This window comes from Triticum dicoccoides, chromosome 5A (genome assembly GCF_002162155.2).
Source record: "Triticum dicoccoides isolate Atlit2015 ecotype Zavitan chromosome 5A, WEW_v2.0, whole genome shotgun sequence".
Classification (NCBI taxonomy): Eukaryota; Viridiplantae; Streptophyta; class Magnoliopsida; order Poales; family Poaceae; genus Triticum; species Triticum dicoccoides.
In genome coordinates, this window is record NC_041388.1 from 540,296,293 (window position 1) to 540,318,658 (window position 22,366).

The following is a 22,366-nucleotide window of genomic DNA, read 5'->3' on the forward strand; positions in this document are numbered from 1 at the left end:
GGGATGCACTGCTGGTCAGGCCGTTTGATAGTGATGCTCGGCCGTCTGAAATGGCACTAGATTCTGTGCCAGTTTGGGTGAGGGTATTTGATGTACCTTGGAAGAAACAGACCAAGGCCTATGGTAATGCTCTGGGAGGCACGTTGGGAGAAGTTTGGGAAGTGGATGCACCGGATTTTGGCCATGGTACGAGTGAGTTCCTACGAATTCGTGTGAAGCTGCCCTATAATAAAAGATTGCAGAAGGAGGTCACACTTGAGTACAATGCAAAAGGTGTGACTAAACACATCACGTTTAAACTGAAGTACGAGCGAGTTCCACACTTTTTGCTTCTTCTGTGGGTTCTTGGGTCATGACAAAGAGGCTTGTGAGAAGAAGAAGCTGGGGTTCCCATCAAAAGCGTATGATTCTTCTCTCCGCTGCTCCCCGTACAAGAAATATGAACAGAGGCCGGTATTCACACCTTCACCTGGGCATCCAAGGGCACGGCGTGGGATGGATTTCTCCCTGGGTAGTGTGGGTTCGGCCACATGTCAAGCAGCCAGATCAGCAGCGAGTACTTCATACGAACAAGTACATGAAATACCAGAAAGAGTGGATGCACACGATGCCTTTGAGGAGCAGGAAAAAATGGGTGAGGCAGAGACGGACGAGAAGCTGGCAAGTGAGGTGGAAAGGATACGGCTGCAGTTATCCAATCAGCAGCCGGAGTGCAGTAAGGTACAGCAGATGAAGGTGCAGTTTGATGCACGAGCTGTTGAAAAACATGGTGGAGATACGACTAGGCCACACAAAAAGAAGAGTGCAGGAGGAGGCAAAAAAGTACCAACAGGTAGGAGGCATGGAGCACTGTGATCAGAGACAATGCTCCTAAACCAGACGACATGATTCCTGCCATGAGAGGCCTCGACTCCCTCGAGGTTTCGTTTGACAGCGTTCTGGACTCAATGGTGTACAATGATTCTATCTTGGGTAAGCGGCATGTGGATGGCCTGCTTGGCCATGTCCAGGCTGAACTTGGCGGCAAGGCCTTGGTGCCGTTTGTTGAAGTTCTGTTGGAGGCATTCGGAAAAAGGGAAAACGGAGGCGCACCAGGTAGATGATGAAGCAACCAGCACAGCGTGTGAGGCGGACATGGAGGCGACCGGCCCAGGGGCCGCCGGTAAACTGACGGGGCCAGATGTGGTGCCCCGTCAGGAGCAATGAATTGCATTGTGTGGAACTGTCGGGGTGCGGGGAACACCTCGACAATTCGTGATCTTGTGGCTCACACTCGAGTCCATTCCCCGAGCATGATCTTTTTATGTGAAACTAGGCAGAATATAGAAAAGATGTATCGTCTTCGCAATAGAGTCGGTCTTCGTGGTTTTGAAGGAGTCAGTAGTGATGGTAATAGTGGTGGTCTAGCATTGTTTTGGGATGAGTCTTTGTACGTCGATATTCGTGATTGCAATAGAAGATGGATTGATGCGTATGTCCGGTTACCTGCTGATGATCAACTATGGAGAATCACCTTTGTGTATGGGGAACCACGGGTGGAAAATAGACACCTAATGTGGGAAGGGCTAAAAAGATTGAAAGCTCAGGATGATCTACCTTGGCTCTTGGCTGGGGACTTCAATGAAGTTATGTGGGACTATGAGCATTTGTCGGATACACCAAGGTCACCTGGGCAAATGATAGCTTTCCGGGACGTGCTTGAGGCCTGCAATCTTCCAGATCTTGGGTTCTCTGGTTACCCGTTTACTTATGATAATAAGCGCAGCGGGCGGGCTAACGTGCAAGTAAGGTTGGATCGTGCAGTGGCGTACAACGTTTGGAGGAATAAATTTCCTGAGGCATCAGTGAAGCACCTGATCTCCTCATGTTCGGATCACCTCCCTCTCCTTGTGATGTGCATACCTGAAAATGGTGGCAGGGTGAGGTGTGTTCGGCGTTACGAAGTAATGTGGGAGCGAGAGGCTGCTCTTGAGGAAGTGGTGGCTGAAGCTTGGCGTGATGGGGGTGCCAAACATGGGCTGCATGACGTAAAAGTTTCTCTAGACAAGATGATGGAAAAGCTCCACTCTTGGAGTAGGAAGACTTTTGGGAACGTGATCAAGGAGATTGAAAAGTCGAGGTGCAGATTAGAGGAGCTCATGAACATGAATGCAGATCGTAAAGAATTCGGAAAGAGTCGGATCACTTGGACGGATTGTTGTACAGAGAAGAGATGCTATGGCGCCAACGATCCCGTATTGATTGGCTCAAGGAGGGGGATCATAACACACAGTTTTTCCACTGGCGAGCTGTATGGAGAGCAAGAAAAAATAAAATTAAAGCCCTGATGGATAGTGCAGGGGTGAAGCACACTAACCAGAACGTGATGGAAGGTATGGCCTTGGAATTTTTTCAAGATCTTTTTACTGCTGATGCCTCTCTAAATGCAGACCGAGTGGTGTCCTTATTTGAGCGAAAGATTACGGCAGATATGAATGACCGGCTGTGTGCTCCTTTTACTGATAAGGAAATTAGCGACGCGATGTTTCAGATTGGTCCTCTCAAGGCCCCGGGACCTGACGGCTTCCCGACAAGATTTTTTCAGAAACATTGGGCTATTGTCAAGGAAGATATTATCTCAGCAGTGCAGTTGTTTTTTGCGTCAGGACAGATGGCAGAGGGAGTCAACTTGACTACCATCGTTTTGATTCCCAAGATTAATGTGCCGGTCAAGTTATCAGATTTCCGTCCTATCAGCCTTTGCAATGTTATATATAAGGTGATTTCTAAATGTTTAGTCAACTGACTAAGACCCATTCTGGGAGACATTATTTCTCCGGAGCAAAGTGCATTTGTACCTGGAAGGCTTATTACTGATAATGCCTTTATGGCATTTGAGTGCACCCACTTCATCCGACATGAGAAAAACCCGGACAGAAGCTATTGTGCATATAAGCTTGATCTTTCTAAGGCTTACGACAGAGTGGATTGGGTATTCCTGGAGCGAGTGATGCAACAGTTGGGCTTTGATCATCGATGGGTGAGATGGATAATGGCATGTGTCACCTCAGTGAGATACGTGGTAAAAATTAATGGAGCCCGCTCAGATTCATTTGCACCGTCGCGAGGGCTACGGCAGGGAGATCCTCTTTCACCATTCCTCTTTCTCTTTGTTGCGGACGGACTAGCGGCCTTGCTGAAGAAGGAGGCGCAAGAGACACATATTTCACCACTGAAAGTGTGTCCTAGGGCACCCGGGATTTCACACCTATTGTTTGCTGATGATACACTTTTGTTCTTCCGTGCAACAGAAGGTGAGGTGCAGTGCATCAAGGGAGTACTGGATGTTTATGCTAATGCTACCGGACAATTAATTAATCCTCAAAAATGCTCCATCCTTTTTGGTGAACATTGCAGTCAAGGTGACAAGGATAATGTGGTACGTGTATTGGACGTGCAGAATATTAGCTTCAAAGAGAAATATCTCGGACTTCCCACTCCTAATGGGCGTATGAGTAAGGGTCGTTTTCAGAACATCCAGGAAAAGTTTACAAAGAGGTTCATCATGTGGTGTGACTCGATGGCACAAAGCGGGAGAGAGGTGCTAATAAAGTCCATTGCCCAAGCACTACCTACATATCTAATGAGCGTCTTCAGGTTGCCTGCGTCAACTTGTGATGATCTCACCCGCATGGTGCGTAACTTCTGGTGGGGTGCTGAAAAAGGGCGGCGGAAAACGCATTGGCGTGCATGGGAGAAGCTGATCCGACCGAAGTCACATGGAGGCATGGGGTTCCGTGAGTTCTGCTTGTTCAACCAAGCTTTGCTGGCACGCCAAGCTTGGCGAATCCTCTCAAACCCGGACAGTCTGTGTGCACAAGTGATGAAAGCTAAATATTTTTCATCTGGCCTCCTTGTGGACACTGTTTCCCGTCCAACTCTTCACCAACTTGGCAAGCAGTGGCGCATGGGCTGGAGCTTCTGAAGCATGGTATTTTATGGCGGGTAGGCAACGGGCAATCCATTCGTGTATGGAGAGATCGTTGGATCCCGAACGGTGGCTCTGGCAAGCCTATCACCGTGCAGGGGCGATGCCGTCTGAGAAGAGTTTCTGAGCTGCTGGATGAACGCGGTGCATGGCGTATGGACCTTTTACAACAATATTTCAATCCGGTAGATGTCGAGCAGATTGCTAAAATTCGGACTTCTCCACGGCTCGAAGAGGATGTCCTTGCTTGGGAACCGGAGCGTAATGGTATCTTCATGGTTCGGAGCGCGTACCGGCTTGCACTTGATGAACGTCTTCGTCCATCTTCAGTCGCAGTGAGCAGGGCACCGGACGGGCGACGAGCCGTCTGGGCTTTTTGATGGAGGTGCGCTCCTCCTCCTAAGGTGCGTGTGTTTGCTTGGCGGGTGGCGATGAACTGTCTGGCCACATGGACTAATAAACATGCGCGTAGCCTTGAAGTATCTAACTTGTGTCCTGTGTGTGCTACCGAACCGGAGGACACTTTTCATGCTCTTTGCAGATGTCCTCATGCGGTCGCCTTGTGGCAAGCTATGGCGCGGCAATGGAATATTCCAGACATCCGTCGAGTCATGCACACTGGGCCAGAGTGGCTTTTTCATGTGCTCGCAGACTTGTCACCAGAGGAGCGGATGTATACGCTCATGACGATTTGGCGTTGCTGGCATGTGAGGAATGAGATCGTCCACGATAACCGACCACCGCCGGTCGAAGCCTCGACCAGATTCCTAACCAGCTATATCAACTCATTGCTAGCCATCCAGGCGTACCCTCATGGAGATCACATCAAAGGAAAAATGGTAGCTGCGCCTTTGTACAGCAGGAAATTGTTATCACATGTTGAGCGTGAGAAGCCATCATCACTTGGATGGGAGGCACCGCCGGCCGGCTGGGCTGCACTCAACATCGACGGGTCCTTTTCTGCCAAGGACGGAACTGCAGGAGCTGGCATGGTCCTCCGGGGTGAACATGGAGATATTATTTTTTTGTCCTACCGTGAGTTAAGGCAGTGTGCATCACCACTATAATCTGAACTTGCTGCATGTTCAGAAGGCATCTCCCTGGCTACCCAGTGGTCTGAGCTGCCTTTTGTGATTCAAACGGACTGCGCAGAAGTGGTAAAACTAATTGAAGGAGGTATTGGCGACCGATCGGAGCATATGATGTTGATCCACGAGATTACTTCGCGTCTTCGGGAACATGGTGAATTTTTAGTTAAGCTTGTGAGGCGTGAACAAAACACTGTTAGTCATTTTTAGCGAACTTTGGTCGAATAAAGAAGCGCACTGCGGTGTGGCTTCATTCTGGGCCGGACGAGGTTCCGGACCTATGTAATGCAGACATCGCTGCCACTTAATTAATGAATTCCCTTTTTTCCCCGCAAAAAAAAAGTCCCTCGTAGTCCGTGTCACATACTTTTGACCCTATGTGCTGGCAGAATGGCTACACGTTTAAAAAAATTGATGCTTGTGCAACATATTTTAACCAACCATGGAACAATATAAATATAGACATCAAATGAAAGCATGGAAACTTCACACCACAACCATGACGTGAAGCATGACAACTTCACACTCCAACCATGAATACAAGTAGATTTAGATAAATTCATATTTGTAGCTCACAAATTGGTCTAGATTTCACAATATGAATGGAGTATTTAGTGTGTTAGGCATATATACATGACTTTAATAATATGTGTTATCCCTGGCATTATTCTTTTAATAGGATGGCAAACTTTGGTTTGATAGCCTGCCTTTTTTACATATATTTTTGTTTGCCATGGCAACTAATTTTTTCCACGATGTGGCTTAAGATGTCTTCTTTCAATGGCAACTTATGATGTGATGCCATGGCAATTACATCATGTAGCCATTTTTGGCTTAAGATATCTTTGCCATGGCATCCTTTTCATTTTTTTGCCATGGTAACAATTTTGGTTGTCATTTTTGCCCTGACAATTCTAAACTGTATGTGTTGGTAGGGGGTTTTGTAACTACAAATTTTGTCCATGGCAATATATGAAATTCCCAGATATGCAACACTTCTCTATTTAAGATAGGCATCACAAAAATTTGCTCCCTTCGATTATATGCATGTACACATGAAATCCCTCAATGTGTGGCATTTTTATCATCTAGATTATGGATATACGAAAATTAAGGGGCCCTGGAAAATTTATCCATTTTTTCCTTTTTAGTTAAGATTCTTTGAGATGGCAACCCCGGAAAATTTATGCATTTAGTGCCCTAATAATTTTTTTCATTTCTGTGTTTTTGTGTATGACTGTTTCTTTTTTTGCGGGGGTGTGTATGCCTGTTTCAGATGACAAAGTTTAGGGGTCCATAAAAAAATATGTTTATCCCCTTCCAAGTTTATGCCCTTCTTTTTGCCTTTTTAACCACGAAAAACATTGTTTTCTGTAAATGGCATTTCAAAAAAGGACATCTAATAGGGCCTTCCCCATTTCACGCTATTTCCCAGTATCCATCCTTGGATTCTGGACCAGCTGGCCCAATCAGTATCGTTGGCTTGTTCAACACTTCCTCAGGGTATTATGCCAAGGAAAGCATTTCCTTGTTTGTACCCAAAAATGATAGACAAGCGGGCTTATTATGTTCATCCTACGAACCCTTCCAACTAACTAAATTCCCCCAGGAGTGCTCCTATGGGGGAAGCGAGCAAATGCGCACCCACCTGCACGCTTTGCTTGGTATATTGCGGGCGCGGGCTCCCTTGATTTTTCATTACACCTTTTTTGTATTTCATTTTGCTATTTAAAAAACATTCAAGCTTGCAAAAAAGTTTTGAATTTGAATGTTCACCAATTGAGCCTTGCTATTTCCCTTTTTTGAAAACAAAATGTTCATAATTTTAAAAAATGTTTGTGATTTAAAAAAATCATGAATTGGAAAAAATATTTATGAATTAAAAAAATTGATGAATTCAAAAAATATAACGAATTCAAAAAAGTTCATGAATTTCAAGACAGGTTGTGAATTCAAAAAACATTCACGATTTTTTTTTACAAAATGTAAAAATGGCAGGTGATTTAGGTTCATGAAATAAAGAATTTTTCATGATTCCATTTTTTATGCATTTTCAAAAAAGGTCTGTGATATTGAAAAAAGAAAAGGGGAAAATGAAAAAAAACAGGAAGAAAAACATGAAAAACTAAAAATAGAATAACTTGCGGCCCATTCACGCTGGCGGGTGTGCGAGTTTGGTGGGTCGATTTTCCCAAACGAACCCAATGCAGGTGCATAGGGTGTCACCTTGGATCGGTGTGAGATCAGTGTGTAAAACCCCTATAATAATCCGTACACGTAGCTTTACTCTCTTTTTTTGCGGGTGGTAGCTTTACTCATTTCTACCTCTCCGAGAACGATTGTTCACTCGGGGACCTCCATGAAGGCCAGTCCTCAAGGGTCCATAATCTATGCATACAAATACATTCGTATAATATAGCTCACATTTAATATTGCATTAAGTAAAAAATTTAGGATTATCTAATATGTATTCAATTCATTTTTTTCACATAAGTATTGCAAGCATGCTTCTGTCAAATGAAGAAACTATTTCATTCAGTTGATCGCGTACTTCCTATCAATAGTATCTAGTAGGGTGTGTCTAAGGCACATCTAGATGTGCTCTAGTTATTGCAAATCTAAGTAAGTGAATCAAGCATAAAGAGGAAAAAAAGAAAGAAAAATAAAATATCCACACAAATCTCAACATCAGATCAATGACATAGGACTTAGATGTGCAATACTTATAGCACATCTAGATGTGCTTTAGCAAAACTGTATCTTAGTATTATATTCTCTCCGCGGGTTGTTCGTCCTCTCCCGTCGCTCACTTCGATAATATCTACTCTCTTCTCTTCTGTACTCGCTGCTGGCCGCTCGTCTACTCTCGTCCCGTCGATGCTGCCTACTGGAGCTGTGTCCGTGGGAAGATTGCGGCTGTTCATCCCTCCGCCTCTTGCGGCCGGATTCGGTATCGACCTTGTCAATTTTACCTTTTGTTGTGCTGCGCTCCCCTGATGGAATCACCACCCCGGTAGCATCGCTAGGGTCGACGACATGTCCGGCGAAGAGGATCGCATGCGATTCCTCCTCGACTATGAAGTAGGCGAACGGGTGGTCGGCGACGAAAAGCACTTCCTCCGGCGGGTATTGAGAGGATTTCGCGGTGACGTCATGGGAGGTCAAAGCGGCGGCTTCGGTTCCGTCCTCGTTGACCTCGATGACAGCCTTCTGGAAGACGTCTTGCACGCGGAACTCGTAGCCGTCGTTAAGCATCTCGGAGAGGTCGGCCCGATGGCTGAAAGGCAGCCGGAGCCCAAGGTCCTTGAGCAGGGCGGTGACGCTGCTCCTGAAGGAGAGCTCGAACCTGGGCACCAGCACCTGGTCGACCTTGACCCTGCGCGTCGGCAGGTGCTCGCGCAGGAACCCTGCCGGGGACGACGACGTGATCTTGTCCAGCAGGCTCGCTAGGCCGTCGCGCGCGTCCGGGAGGAAGATGCACATGCAGTGCCGCTGGGTGTACGCTGTGCTGCTCTCGTAGGGTAGCTTGAGCACCTTGAACCCGTCGTGCACGGCCATGTAGTGATAGTATTTTCTGTGGTTGGTCATGAAGGGGACGTCGACGGCGGTGCCGTCGTGCCGGTGGAAGGGCCTGTCCTTGGTCGAGCTCTTGTAGAAAGGCACCTCCCACTTGCCCCTGAAGTAGATGGCGTTGGCCAGCACGAGGTGGGTGTTCCGGTGTACGGTTCCCCGAGGGACGGCGGAGTCGATGAGGTTCCTCGTGGAAGCAGCGGCCCACGCGTTGATCTGCGCCCTCGCTAGCTCTGGGTCGTTGCGGAAGTCCACGGAGCTGGCCTCGGCCTTGTACCTTCCGACGACAGCGTCGCGGAAGGCGGGCTTCAGCGGCCGCCTCAGGTCGCTCCACACGCCGCACGCGAACGCCACGGTCGGCCCACCGCCGTCAGGATCCAACGATCCGTCCAAGAGACGCTCCACGTAGTCCTCTAGCTCGCGGCGGGACGGGTGGCCTAGGACGCGGAGGATCTCTTCCAGGGTCTCCCCACTGGCGCCGACGGCCAGGAGCGCCAGGACGGCGTAGATGGAGAGCGGCGAGAAGACCAGGTTGCGGTCCCTGTTGGCGTCCGCGAGTCGCTTGGTGAGGCGGGCGGCGAGATCGGCCATGCCGGCGGACTGCTGCTCCTCCTCCATGGCAAGCTAGAGATCAGAGATCAATGGGTTCGACGATGCACCCCGGCCTGATATATATGGAGTGGAGGGGAACGTAAGTCGGTTGTGATTATGGAGTCCCAGTCCGACATGACCCAGAACCACATCTTGAGCCGTGCGTGAGTGCGACATTTTTTGATCCGACGCCGAGTGCGACCCGAGACCATTGGCCGTAGCTGATTTTTAGTAGTAAAAACTAATTTTAAATTTGAAGGATACTAAAAGAATTTAGCATAGCGCCCCTGTGACCATTGGTGGTTGCTGACTTTTACTATATCCATATACCAGAATACAAGACGTTTTGATGCAGAGGGAGTATTAACACTAGTGCAGAACCGGGCAATAGCATCGGTTTGTAAGGCCCTTTAGTGCCGGTTTGGTAACCGGCGCTAAACCAAACCGGCGCTAAAATGTAGGCACTAAAGCCCCCCCCCCCCCTCCTTAGTACCGGTTCAGCACGAACCGGTGCTAAAGGGCAACCACGTGGCACGAGCCAGCTTCGGGGGCAGGGAGCCCTTTAGTACCGGTTGGTGTCACTAACCGGTATTAAAATATTGGGAGGGGGGTTGGGTTTATGATTTCTTTTTTATTTAATTTTGTGTTTTTCATTTAATTCTTTTTCGTTTGCTGGTATTTTACGATACTACATATTATACACGTTATGCATATATACAAATAGAATTTCTAGTAGCACCAATCATAATATATACATATAATCACCGAATGTCTCACAACCACCATTAATTAATTCACACATATATACACACATGTGTGTGTGTCTATATATATATATATATATATATATATATATATATATATATACAATTTCTCCTAATTGGTGCCTTCGGAGCCAGTGGCATTAGCTTAGCTAATTGGTGCCTTCGGAGCACGATAACAATTGGAAGTGGTTCATGAGGCCGGTAGCGGGTAATAGTATTCTCCTTTGGGATCTATGACCTGGTCGAGCAAAAATCCCGCTATTTCCTCTTGAATTGCTTCTATGCGGTCCTGTGCTAGGAGCTTGTCCCGCACCTTTTTGAACTGTTAAGAAGGAGATCAATATGCATGTGTATTAGTTGTGTGACTAGATATCGATAATGGTGTAAAAATTGTAAATAGTGTTCTGACAATCGATATCGTATCCACTCCTGTCTTTGAGATTTGCTCCTTTTGGACGCCATCATGCGAATGTTCTCGCAAACGTAGTATGCACATAGATCATTCCCCGGCGCCTGCCTCAGGTCCTTTACGAGAATGGAATTTCGATCAGATAAAAATTAATCAAGCATGATAATTAAAGAGATGGCAGCTAGCTAGTACTACTTAATTACTTACCTTGGGTCGATACCATTTCAGACTTTGTTTCCATGGGCCTGGAGTGACCCTGATGAACTTTGCCCAAGCCCTGCCCGCCGACAAAGAAAATGAATAAATGGGTTATTAAATAGTTTTTATCAGGAAATGATGAACTAATTAAATAGGCCGAGATATAGTTAATAATGATTGAAATTACTTGTTGACTATCCCGTTCATGATGGTGTAGTCACTTGCTTTCTTAAGTAGCAAGTCTAGTACTTCAACTGTTCCTTCATCAACTTTAATGATTAACAAGATCCAGTGATATCTGCATGCACACATGTTTGCATGTCTTAATTAAGCGGACATATGTAAGCAAAAACATGTAGCTATAGCTAGTAGAGAAAAACAGAATTTGTAGTACAAGACAGTGTGAGTCACTGAAAGTTGTAAGGAAGTAGTATATCTTCATTGTATTTGAGTTCCTTGAAGAACTGTAGCATGCTTTCCTCTACACATTTTGCGTGATATGGATCTAATTTCTATGTGTATTCATTAATGGTATTTGGGTCAACGAACCCGCGTCCATCTTTTTTCATTTTATAAATCTTCATCCTGCATAATACCACAAAAAAGAATATAATAAGGATAATTACAGGTAATGATTGATCAAAATGATCAGCTAGCTTGAGACTTAAATTACAGAAAGGAATCACTTACAGACAATAGCAACTGACGATAGATTTGTCGAGTGCGTCTTTATTGTATAGCTGAAAAAGTTCTGAATCCTCAACGGTCACAGCTTTCTTATGGTAGTAATGCTCCTCGTTGACATTCACCATGAGGGACTCTTGATTTGAAATCTTGGTAATGTCCATGTACCATTGATGCAATTCATACATTCTCGTTGGGAGCTTATTGACCTCCTCTGGCTCGACCAAAGGTTGGCCCCGGGCATATTTTCGTTTTATTTCCTCCTCTCTAGTCGGAGACATGGGCTCGATATCGAGGAGTTGTCCAACAGTGATCCCGATCGATTTAGCCTGCGCAATATGCTCCTCGGTTATTACCACATCGTCCACCCCGGGAACGTTAACGGTTTGCCCACAATAATATTGGGCGCGCCTACTCTCATGTGTTGTTGGCACAACAAGCGGGGGGATTGATTGTGCAGCCTGTTCTCCCAGCTGGGGAACGGTTTTACCGCTCCTTTTGCCAGCTGATTTTCTCGAGCTCGAGCTCGCCTCTTTCTGTAGACGTGCTCGATTTAACTTCCTGGGGTGGCGCTCATAGTCTGTGTCAACAGGCTTGGGAGCTGGTGGTTTAGCCATACGAATGCAGTGGTCAATCTTTTCCACAGGCACTTTCTCCCTTGGCGGCGGTGGCGGTTTCGGTGCAAAATGGGCTTCCACCTCGGCCTTCGATATGGCTACGTTTTCCTCCTCGGACTTGTCATAAGGCCTCTGCGGAAGAGGCGCGAGGCTTGGACCATATTGAAATCGCTTGCCTCCGCTTGTACCTGCAGTACTACCTCGACTTGTGCCGCTACACACCATAGCTGAGGCGGCTCTCTTCCGTGATTGTTGAGGCGGCGAAGACGGCTGGCGTGGCTGAGTTGGAGGAGGAGGAGTGGCCTGAAGTTGTGCCGGACTTGGAGGAGGAGTGGCCTGAAGCTGTGCCATACTTGGAGGAGGAGTGGCCTGACACTTTGCCGGACTTGGAGGAGGAGTGGCCTGACGCATTGGTGGACTTGGAGGAGCGGGAGTCTGCTGACTCGGTGGCGGACTGCGACGAGGAGTCAGATGACGCCGTGTCAGTGGCCTTCGAAAGATGATGCAATCCTTTCTCCATAGGATGATACGATGGTTGGCCTCTCCTAGTGTGTGCTCATCGTCACCTCCAGGAATGTCAAGCTCTAGCCTCGAATATTGGTCCACCACCTCATCAACCAAGACACGAGTATAGCCCGCTGGAATCGGGTTGCAATGGAAGGTTGCCTCGGGGGGATTTGTAAAAGTAAGGGCGTCCGCCACCTTCATGGATATGTTCTTCATTTTGAAGTGTAGCTCGCAGTTAGAGTTCTCCATGATGTCATCCACTGGGTAGCTATCCAGCAATGCGTCGCCCGGGGCGGAACCCACGCTGCTTCTCGGCATGGATGGGATGGTGCTATCCATTGGTGGATCATCCGCTAGCTGCTGAGACCCCCTTTGCTGGCTAAGTGAGTCGATCTGCTCCTGCTGCCGCTGGAATTTGATTGCCAAGTCCGCGTGCGCTGATTCTAGGCCTTGAAGGCGTTCATAGTCTAGCTTCCTCTGCTCCTCCTCCATCTTCCTTTTCTTCTCCTCCGCAATCTTCTTTCTCGCATGGGTTCTGTAGTCGGCGTTCCAGTCCAAAAACCCCTCATACCACGGAATAGCGCCCATGCCTCGTGTTCTTCCCGGGTGTTCAGGATTTCCCAGGGCACGCGTAAGCTCGTTGTTCTTTCTGTTGGGCTCGAACAACCCGGATCGAGCCTCTTCTATTGCAACAAGTAGCTTATCTTCGGCTCCGTCCAGACATGCCTTCTTGGAAACTTTGCCTGTCTTCGGGTTCAACTCCCTCCCATGCGCATAGAACCAAGTCCTGCACCTGGGGGGCTAGCGCAATGTTTCTGGAGTGACACCTGCATCCAGCATCTCTTTCTCAGACTTATCCCACTTAGGCAATCCCACCGCATAGCCACCTGGCCCCAGCTTATGGAACTTATCCTTTTTTGCAGCATTGGCCTTGTTTATTCTCGACCGTTCCTTAGATAATTCTGAATCCTTAAATTTCACGAAATCGTCCCAATGAGCACTTTGGTTCTCTAGTGTTCCCTCGAATACTGGAGTCTTCCTTCCTCCGTTGACGTACTTGGCCCATTCACAAATCTTGTGGTTCTTGAATGCAACCGCCATCTTCCTAAGAGCAGCGTCCTTGACTTTCTCCACATCTGCATTTGTGAAATGATCTGGTAGGGTGAAATGTTCCATGAGCGTTTCCCAAAGCAACTGTTTTTGTCTGTCGTCGACAAAAGTAACTCCTGGACGTGGCTTTGATGGCTCTCTCCATTCTTGAAGGGAGATCGGGAGTTGGTCCTTCACAAGAACTCCGCACTGACGAACGAACTTGTCCGCAATCTTCTTAGGCGCGAATGGTTCGCCATTAGGTCTGATTGCCTCGATATTGTACTTTACACCCTCCTTCAACTTTTTATTCGGGCCTCGTTTCGTCCTGTTGCCTGAAGATTTGCTCGATCCGGATGGCTGAAAGAAGAAAGATCGATTTGTTAATATATCTTCAAGTCATATAAAACATGTGATGATCACCAGATGCCTGCTTATATAAATATATATACCTCGCCGGTCTTTGTTGTTTCAAGATCAACATTTTCTTCGTCATGTTCATAGTTCACGACTTCATCAATTCGGTCGTCGCGATCGAATATCATATCACCCTCCCCGGTGTTGTTTAGATATTCGGAGCCATCATAATCTTCTTCATTCTGATCATCATCTGGCCCGCGAGGATTGCGTATGATATTGAACAGGTCCTCTTCTCCCTCTCTGCCGGCATTGTCCGCCATAGGTTTTGTTTAACTAATCCAAAAGGAATATATTCAAATTACAATGCATGGGTGCAATCAATTAATAAGGAAAAACTGAATCAATCATAGTACATAATAAGCATCATCGAATATAATCTTGAATACGTCGTCTCGAATAATAGATATAATCTCGAATACATCGTCTCGAATAATAGATATAATCTCGAATACATAGTCTCGAATACATAGTCTCGAATAATAGATATAATCTCGAATACATCGTCTCGAATAATATATAATCTCGAATACATCGTCTCAAATATTATATATCGAGTACATCACTGGCTAGGTAGCTAATAAAGATCCAATACTACAGAAGAATCTAGGACACTCGTGGTTCCTGCGGCGCGGGCGGTGGACACCCAAAGAGAAGGAACCCTCATAGGATCATAGCTGAAGTGAGATCCTTGAAGAAACTACCAGGTATTAGAGAACCTGCCGCCCTCTAACGCAACCATGTAGCGATGGACGTGCTCGTCCTCCTCCCTGACACGGCGTCGTACCACCTCTGGCGGGGCCGGCTCCCGCCGCACCAACACTGGCCCACGCGAACGCCACCAAACGAGATCAGGGTCGACGACGGGACCCGGGACCGGGTTCCTCATCAAGCGGCGTGCCCCTCCAGGCAGCACCTCCCAGTGCCAGCCTGGCAGAGCCCAGTCCTGGACATGGGTCAGCCGGACGTCGTCGCGGACGGGTCGACGGCGAGGATGCGGGCCGGGCATCGTCGAGAACAAATACTAGCTGTATGCCCGCAAAAAGTAACATTTTTTTAATGATTGGATTTTGATAACTAAAATTTCTAACATTTCTATATAACTAACATTCCTATAACATTTCTAACAATGCTATATAACTAACATTTCTATAACATTTCTAATGTTTCTATAACTAAAAAACAGAAAAAAAAATTATGCCAGAGCCCATAATGGCTTGTGGCTGCACACGAAAGTTTCTAGTATGAATAATCTCATGATCCCTTTGGGCCTAGGTGGCGGTCCAAAAGAAAAACAGGCAAGTCCTGGAAACCAGGTGCCTCAATCCACCCAGATGTGTGTTTAAGTTGCCACCTTAGATAAACCATTAATTAACATTCTCACATCTGTCATGGATATCACTCACCCAATCCACGTCTACTAGCATAGCATGGCATAATAAGCAAACGCAGAGTAACTCCCAAAGGTTTGATAATAAACAGGTAATAGGTACTACCTCATCTACTTCCCATCCCACAATTTAATTTGATCCTATTCATGCAATGTGTGAGGATTGATCTAATGCAATAAAATTGGGTTGTAGAAAAAGGTATGATCAAAGTGTTACTTGCCTTGCTGATGATCCGCGAAACCTAGAGATTCAACGTAACAGGCGGCGCACTCCGGGTATTCTATCGCAAACAAACAAGCAAGCATACAATAAGTACTCATCTAATGCACAGGTAAAACACGAATAGAAGATCTAACCAAAAAGTTCAACTTAAGAACCCTGGTTGGCAAAAAGAATCAAACCGAACGAAGCAAAAGAAAACAAACGGCGAAAGAAACAACTTCGTTCTAGTAATCTGGATCTAAGCCAAATTTTACAGTAGCAAAAACTTGTTTAAGTTAATTATTCGGAAAGAGGGTTTCTAGACGAAACTCCAGGCGCTTGAATCGCCTGATTCCGATAAACGAGCAAAAAGTTATACTAAAACGAAAATCGGATCAGAAATCGTGATCAGAAAATAACCGCGAAAGATCCGACGAAAAAGAAAAACGACGAACAGATTTTTTTTAAACGGCACGGAAAACGAGGCGGCGGCGAACCTCGGGCGGCGCGCTACTCCGGCGAGTGGGCGGCGGGTCGGCGGGGGCGGCGGGCGGCGGCGGCGGCGGCGGGGCGGCTGGCTAGGGTTAGGGTTTCGGGGCTGGGTGGCTGGGCTCTCTCTCGGGCCGGGGCAGCGGCTTATAAAGCCTCGGCCGGCGGTGCTGGACGAGTACGGCCCAAAGTCAGTTCCGCATTTTTTTTAAATCCGCTCGAAAGAAAAATAAAAAGAAATACTAAACGGACTCCAAAAATCACGAAATAAATTTTCCCGTGTTTCTAAAATCAAGCCTGATAAAGTGAACATTTATCTGGGCCCAAACTACAAATTTGAAAAACACGCATTTTTCCTAAATTCAAATAAACATACCGAAAAAACTCCGAAATAAATCTTATTTGATTTTTTTATTAAATCCTCAATATTTCTATATTTTGAGAAAGTCATTTTATTCTCTCTCTCATATTTTTGTAATAGAAATAATTGATGATAAAATAAATAAAATCAAATGATCCTGTTTACAAAATTTGAGAAAACTCAAATATGTAAATAACGAAATCCCCAACTCTCTCCGTGGGTCCTTGAGTCGCTTAGGATTTTCTAGGATCAAAACCAAAAGCAAAATAAAATATGATATGCATGATGATCTAATGTATAACATTCCAAATTGAAAATTTGGGATGTTACAATAACTCTCTAGCTAAAGAATTTAAATGCAACAACAAATGCGATCAATATCGCAACTAAGGTAACAATTGATCCAACAGCATAATGATACCAAGCCTCACTATGAATGGCATATTTTCTAATCTTTCTAATCTTCAAGCGCATTTTCTCCATCTTAATCTTGTGATCATCGACGACATCGGCAACATGCAACTCCAATTCCATCTTCTCCCTCTCAATTCTTTTCAATTTTTTCTTCAAATCCTCGTTTTCTCTTTCAACTAAATTTAACCTCTCGACAATAGGGTCGGTTGGAATTTCGGGTTCAACTACCTCCTACATACAAATATCTATGTCAACTTGATGGGCATAATTTGTCATAAACACGAAATGCAATGAATAATTTTAAAAGAGAATATACCACATCCGAATCATAACCCGGACGAGGGCCGACGGGGACGGATATTAAAACCATGGCGCTATGCATAACAAACAACGTATGGGTAAGATAATTATACGAGTAACTATACATCCAAATCACACAAACATCATTTTTTTATATAAAACTTCATGAACAAGAGGCTCACCAGAAGGTGGTTCCGCCGACGGGACGTTGCGAGCGATCGACGGTGGTTACGACGGAGATTTAGAAAGTACTAAGTAAACCACACCTACATATGCAAAACTAAGTGTTATTTTTGACCTCATATTGCATATAAATCAAATACTAGCACATATATATAATTCCTCCCAAATTACTAAACTCAAAAATCAATCACTATATAAAGCATTGCATGAGCTAATCTAGCAATGAGAGATGAAAGGAAAGAGTTGCTAACCTTTGTGATTATTTGAATGGATGGGGGCCTTCAAATCTTGGCAAAATGTGTGATGAGCTTGAGAGGAAGAGGGGAAAGAACAGAGAGGAGAGGGGAAAGGGGAAGAACAGAGTGAGCTCGGGTGGACGAAGGGTCTATGTAGGACGACCTTTAGTACCGGTTCGTGATACGACCCGGTACTAAAGGTGCTGGAGGGGCCCCGGACTGACAACATCCTGCCACCACTTACTTTAGTACCGGTTCGTGGCACGAACCGGTGCTAAAAGTTCGCCACGAACCGGTACTAATGAGAGCGGTCCGGCTAGCCGTTGAAACCGGCACTAATGTACACATTAGTGCCGGCTCAAATTCAAACCGGCACTAATGTGCTTCACGTTTGATCCTTTTTCTACTAGTGTAAGCTAATTCTGGAATTGAAGAAATAAAAGAATTAATGACTTTAGCATAGTGAGCTTACAACGTTAGATAAGTTTGCTTTTCTTTGTGAAACACATTTTGTCTCCAATGGTACTCAACTTTGCTTCCGACGCCACGGAAGTTTGCTCCGATCGAAAAGATGCAAGGTGAATGAAGTGTGAGACCGTGCGGCCCATTCCCGTGGCAGGGGTGCGTGTTTGGTTGCTATCCTCAACTTGCGCATGGAATAGGATCCATGGGCGCGTCTATGTCTCACCTAACGTTAGGTGGAAACAACCCTCGCCCACGCAGTGCTGTGTCCATGGGCCATGTGGCCACAAGGAGTGTAGATGCACTGCCCAATATTTTCAGCAAATAAGCGTAAGCCGTTGTGGCTAAAATTGTTCGCCTCGAGGAGGCAGCGCATTATCAAATCCTGTTGTGTAGATAGTTTTTGCTTTCTTTTTAAAATTTTGTTCATACTTCCAAATTATTGTAAAAATATGTATATTAAAGAAAACACTTTACGGAAAACATTAACACAAGGATAATCAAGCATTTTAAAAAGTAAAATGTGTACACAAAGAATGTTTCTCATGTATATGAAAAGATATACAATGTATTAAAAATATATTAATCCAGCATTTAAAAAAATGTTAATCAAGCATTTAGAATTGTTAAATGTGCATATAAAAATGTGTGTGTGTGTGTGTGTGTGTGTGTGTGTATTATAAAAAACAATTTACGTAAGACTTGAAAAAAATGTTAATCAAGCATTTGAAAATTTTAAATGTGTATAGGGAAAATCTCTCTCATGTATACAAAAAATGTATATAAAAATATACAATGTGTATAAACAAAATTAATCATTTTTAAAAATGTTTGACATGTATACAAAAATAATAGAAGTGTGTACCAAAAAAATTAATCATGTACTGAAAAAATGTTAAACGTGCATAAGAAAATGTTGATCATGTGTGGAGCATTTTTTAAATGGCAATAAAACAATTTTCGCACACGCCGTGTAGAATATTTCATATACATCCATAAAATATTTATATTCATGTTTAACATTTATTAAAAAAATTACTTTTAAAAAATATGTTTTGATGTCTACTTTACTTAATGTGCGTTCTACATGTTCTCTATACACAATCAACATTTTGATATACAAGCTTAACATTTGAGAAACACATGATCAAATTTTTGTCATATAAACAAAAGAAAAACAAAGAAAATGAAAAAAAACGAAAAACAAACAAAGGAAATCAAAAGGAAAAAAGAAAAACACAGCAAAAAGGATGAAAAACAGAGAAAACCGAGAAAGAAACAAAGAAGGCAGGAAAATATATATACCTACTTACTAATAAAGAGAGTAGTGCTTCTGCCTGTCTGGCGCGTACTTTTGTAGAAACCCCCTTATTCTTTCTTGAAATCAACCCACAATACAGGTTTAATTGACTCCAAAGAAAATATTTTATTTTTTATGGAAAACCCCAGTGTAGTTTTCTCAAGTCAACCAGTGGTCCCAGTTTATGTGAGTCGGAAAAAATGTTCGGTTTAATCAACCCGTAATCCATATCATATGTTTTAAAAATTAGTCAAATCTTTTAAACCATTACTCTGATTTTAACATGTTATATATGAAATTTGATTAGAAAATCTATAGAATCTGAATATGGTGTTATTTACCTGTTAACCATTTTAGAATGCTGCAAACCAATCTGTGGTTGGATGGTTAGAGGGACAGTGGTATCCCCAGCCCACCACGGTTCAAGTCCTGGTGCTCACATTATATGCCGGCTCAGTCTCTTGAAGGTGCTCATAGGGATAGAGTGTGCGTGTGTGCGTTCATGTGAGCGTTTGCGTTTGCACTATGTTAAAAAACCATTTTAAAATGCTATTTAAGGTGCAATCTTAATCAATAGTGCATGATCCGCCTTTTTTTTCGTATCGGTGCAGATCTAGATTGAAAATGAACACCTTAGCAAAACTAGATTAGAGACGAAGGAAATCATACGATGCATGCACGCGTCAGCAAATCCTCGCAAGGGCAAAAGAAAGCAAATTTAAGAGAGAGACGCCTTAGGATTGACCATATTCAAACGCGTTGTTATTGTGTGAACACTGGAACCACGGTCGGTGAGGGTGGGAAGGAGGATAAGTGTCAGCACAAATAAGATGTCATGTTCAAATAAAGAACGTTGATCTATTGGGGTATTGAGTCGTGGTTATTGGGTTAGAGGTGTATATTATTTTTATCTCCTGTTGCAAAGCACAAATACTTTTTCCTAGTATATAAAAATAAAAGCAATAAGAGAAAACAAATCATTGAAAACAAGAAAGAAACAAGAACAAATCAAAGAAAACGAAGAAAAAAATCAATGAATAAACATGGAAATCTGGTTAAAAGAAACAAGACTAAAACCAAAGAAAAACATATAGAAGAGACCAAGAAAAAAGAAAAAGAAAAGGAAAAAACCAAAAAAAAAACTAAAAGGAAACTGGACCAACCAGTAAAGCGATTGACACCTCGAGCGAGCGAACGCGGTAGCAAGAAGAATAAACGAGAAAAGGAAAACTAAAACCAAATAAAAACATATAGAAGAGGCCAAGAAAAAACAAAAAGAAAAAGAAAAAACCAAAAAAACCAAAAAAAACTTAAAGGAAACCGGACCAACCAGTAAAGTGATTGACACCTTGAGTCCTCGAGCGAGCGAACACGGCAACAAGAAGAATAAATGGGACGCCCAGCTAGAATGCATAGGCGAAATCATTGAGACGAGTGTATCTTTGGTCTCACTATAAGCGAGAAATAGCTTCTTCTTTTTTGAGGTGAAACTAGGGATTTATTCAACAATTAAGACATAAGGGATATAAGCAATGTCTGATGGGATCCCTAGCCACAAATGGCGACCAATAGGGAGCGACGAAGCTGCCTTAGCTAAGGCGTGAGCTCCAAAGTTTGCCTCCCTATTTTCAAAACGGAAACAAACTTTTACAAAATCTGTAGCTCTATCTCTAATCTCATTCAAAACTAAAGCAAAAGAAGAAGAAGAAACAACTCCGTTGATGTCTGATACAACTTGCATGCAGTCCGATGTTATTACCGCATGTGACGGGTTGAGATCTTGAGCAAGTGCAAGTGCCTCATTGTAAGCTCGAGCTTCTAAATTTGGAGCGTCCACTAGACCGTCGAAAACCACAGCCGAGGACCCAATGTAAAAGCCATCTTTGTCCCTGCAAACAGCTGACGAAGCATCCATTCTTCCATTGCGGGACAGAGCCCCATCAACATTAATTTTTGCCGCATCTTCACCAGGGGGGATCCATCGCTGAACTCTAGCTTGTGCGGGCTGCGTGCGTGCACTAGGGGATCTCACAATAGCAATCTCTAAGTCTTGCAAATACCGATTCACAAAACACATTGTGGACAGCGGGCTCTGGAATTCATCGTCATGTATTGCCCTTCTCCCAGCCCACCAAATCGCCCACATAGTTATAAGCACCCTCGCGAGGTCCTCTTCATTGCCCAAAGCCCAAACGCAGCGTGCCATGCGATATTCAAACAACGAATGCCGTCAGGAATCGACCTCTGCATTACATAAATCACACGCCGGCGTCGTTGCCATATTTCGTCGTGTCGAATTGATCCCGTTGGCAGTGACATTTGTGCCAATCTCCAAACGAAAATCCTTATCTTGGACGGAATTTTACCTTCCAAAGTTGAGACCAAGACTTACTAACAGATTCATGATTTGAGTGGCTCGGTCTGTGCTCAAACCAGTCTTCACGTTGATGCTTTATACCACTGATCATCTTGTAGGCTGATCTTACTGAAAACACACCCCTTCTATCATAATGCCACGCCCAAAAGTCAGGCATTATGACGTCCACATCTGGACCGATAAAATGCTCCATCAACACTTGCTTGTTCCATGTTCTGATAACTGGGTCAATAAGCTCCGAAACATACCACGGAGGGTTAGTTGAAATAGGGAAAATTGGTCTCAGCTTGTAATCACGTGGTAGCCAATTATCTAGCCAAATGTGTGTATCTGATCCCGAACCGATTGCGAGAAATAGCTTTCGTTGTAGTATTCGCCACCGATCCCGTGAATTCCAGGTGGGTGGCCCGATTTTCCCAACCGAGCCCAACAAGTGAAAAAAAATTGCATAAGTATTCACTAGCACATATGCCTGTGCGTTGCACCGGAGAAAAGTTGACCATCCAGCCAAGTTAAACACAGTCCGATTGCAATTATATGTTAAGTTATATCATACTCCTATCTCATGTTCACCCACAATCCCGCGTACAAACCATCCAAAGTATTGGGAGTTAATTTCTTTTTTTTTTTAGAATTGCGGAGTTAAATCCTCCCCGCTCGTCTTTAACAACACAATGGTGTGTTTGTTTCTCTAGGGATAATCAGGGCCCACTCTTCACTCTCTATCGATTTCTGGAGCGCTTTACTGATA

At 44.4% G+C, this 22,366-nt stretch overlaps 1 pseudogene; it reads right to left on the reverse strand.

Annotated features, from left to right (window-relative positions):
• Nucleotides 1–457: 457 nt before the first annotated feature.
• On the reverse strand, nt 458–9,216 carry LOC119299927 (annotated as a pseudogene).
• Nucleotides 9,217–22,366: the final 13,150 nt, after the last annotated feature.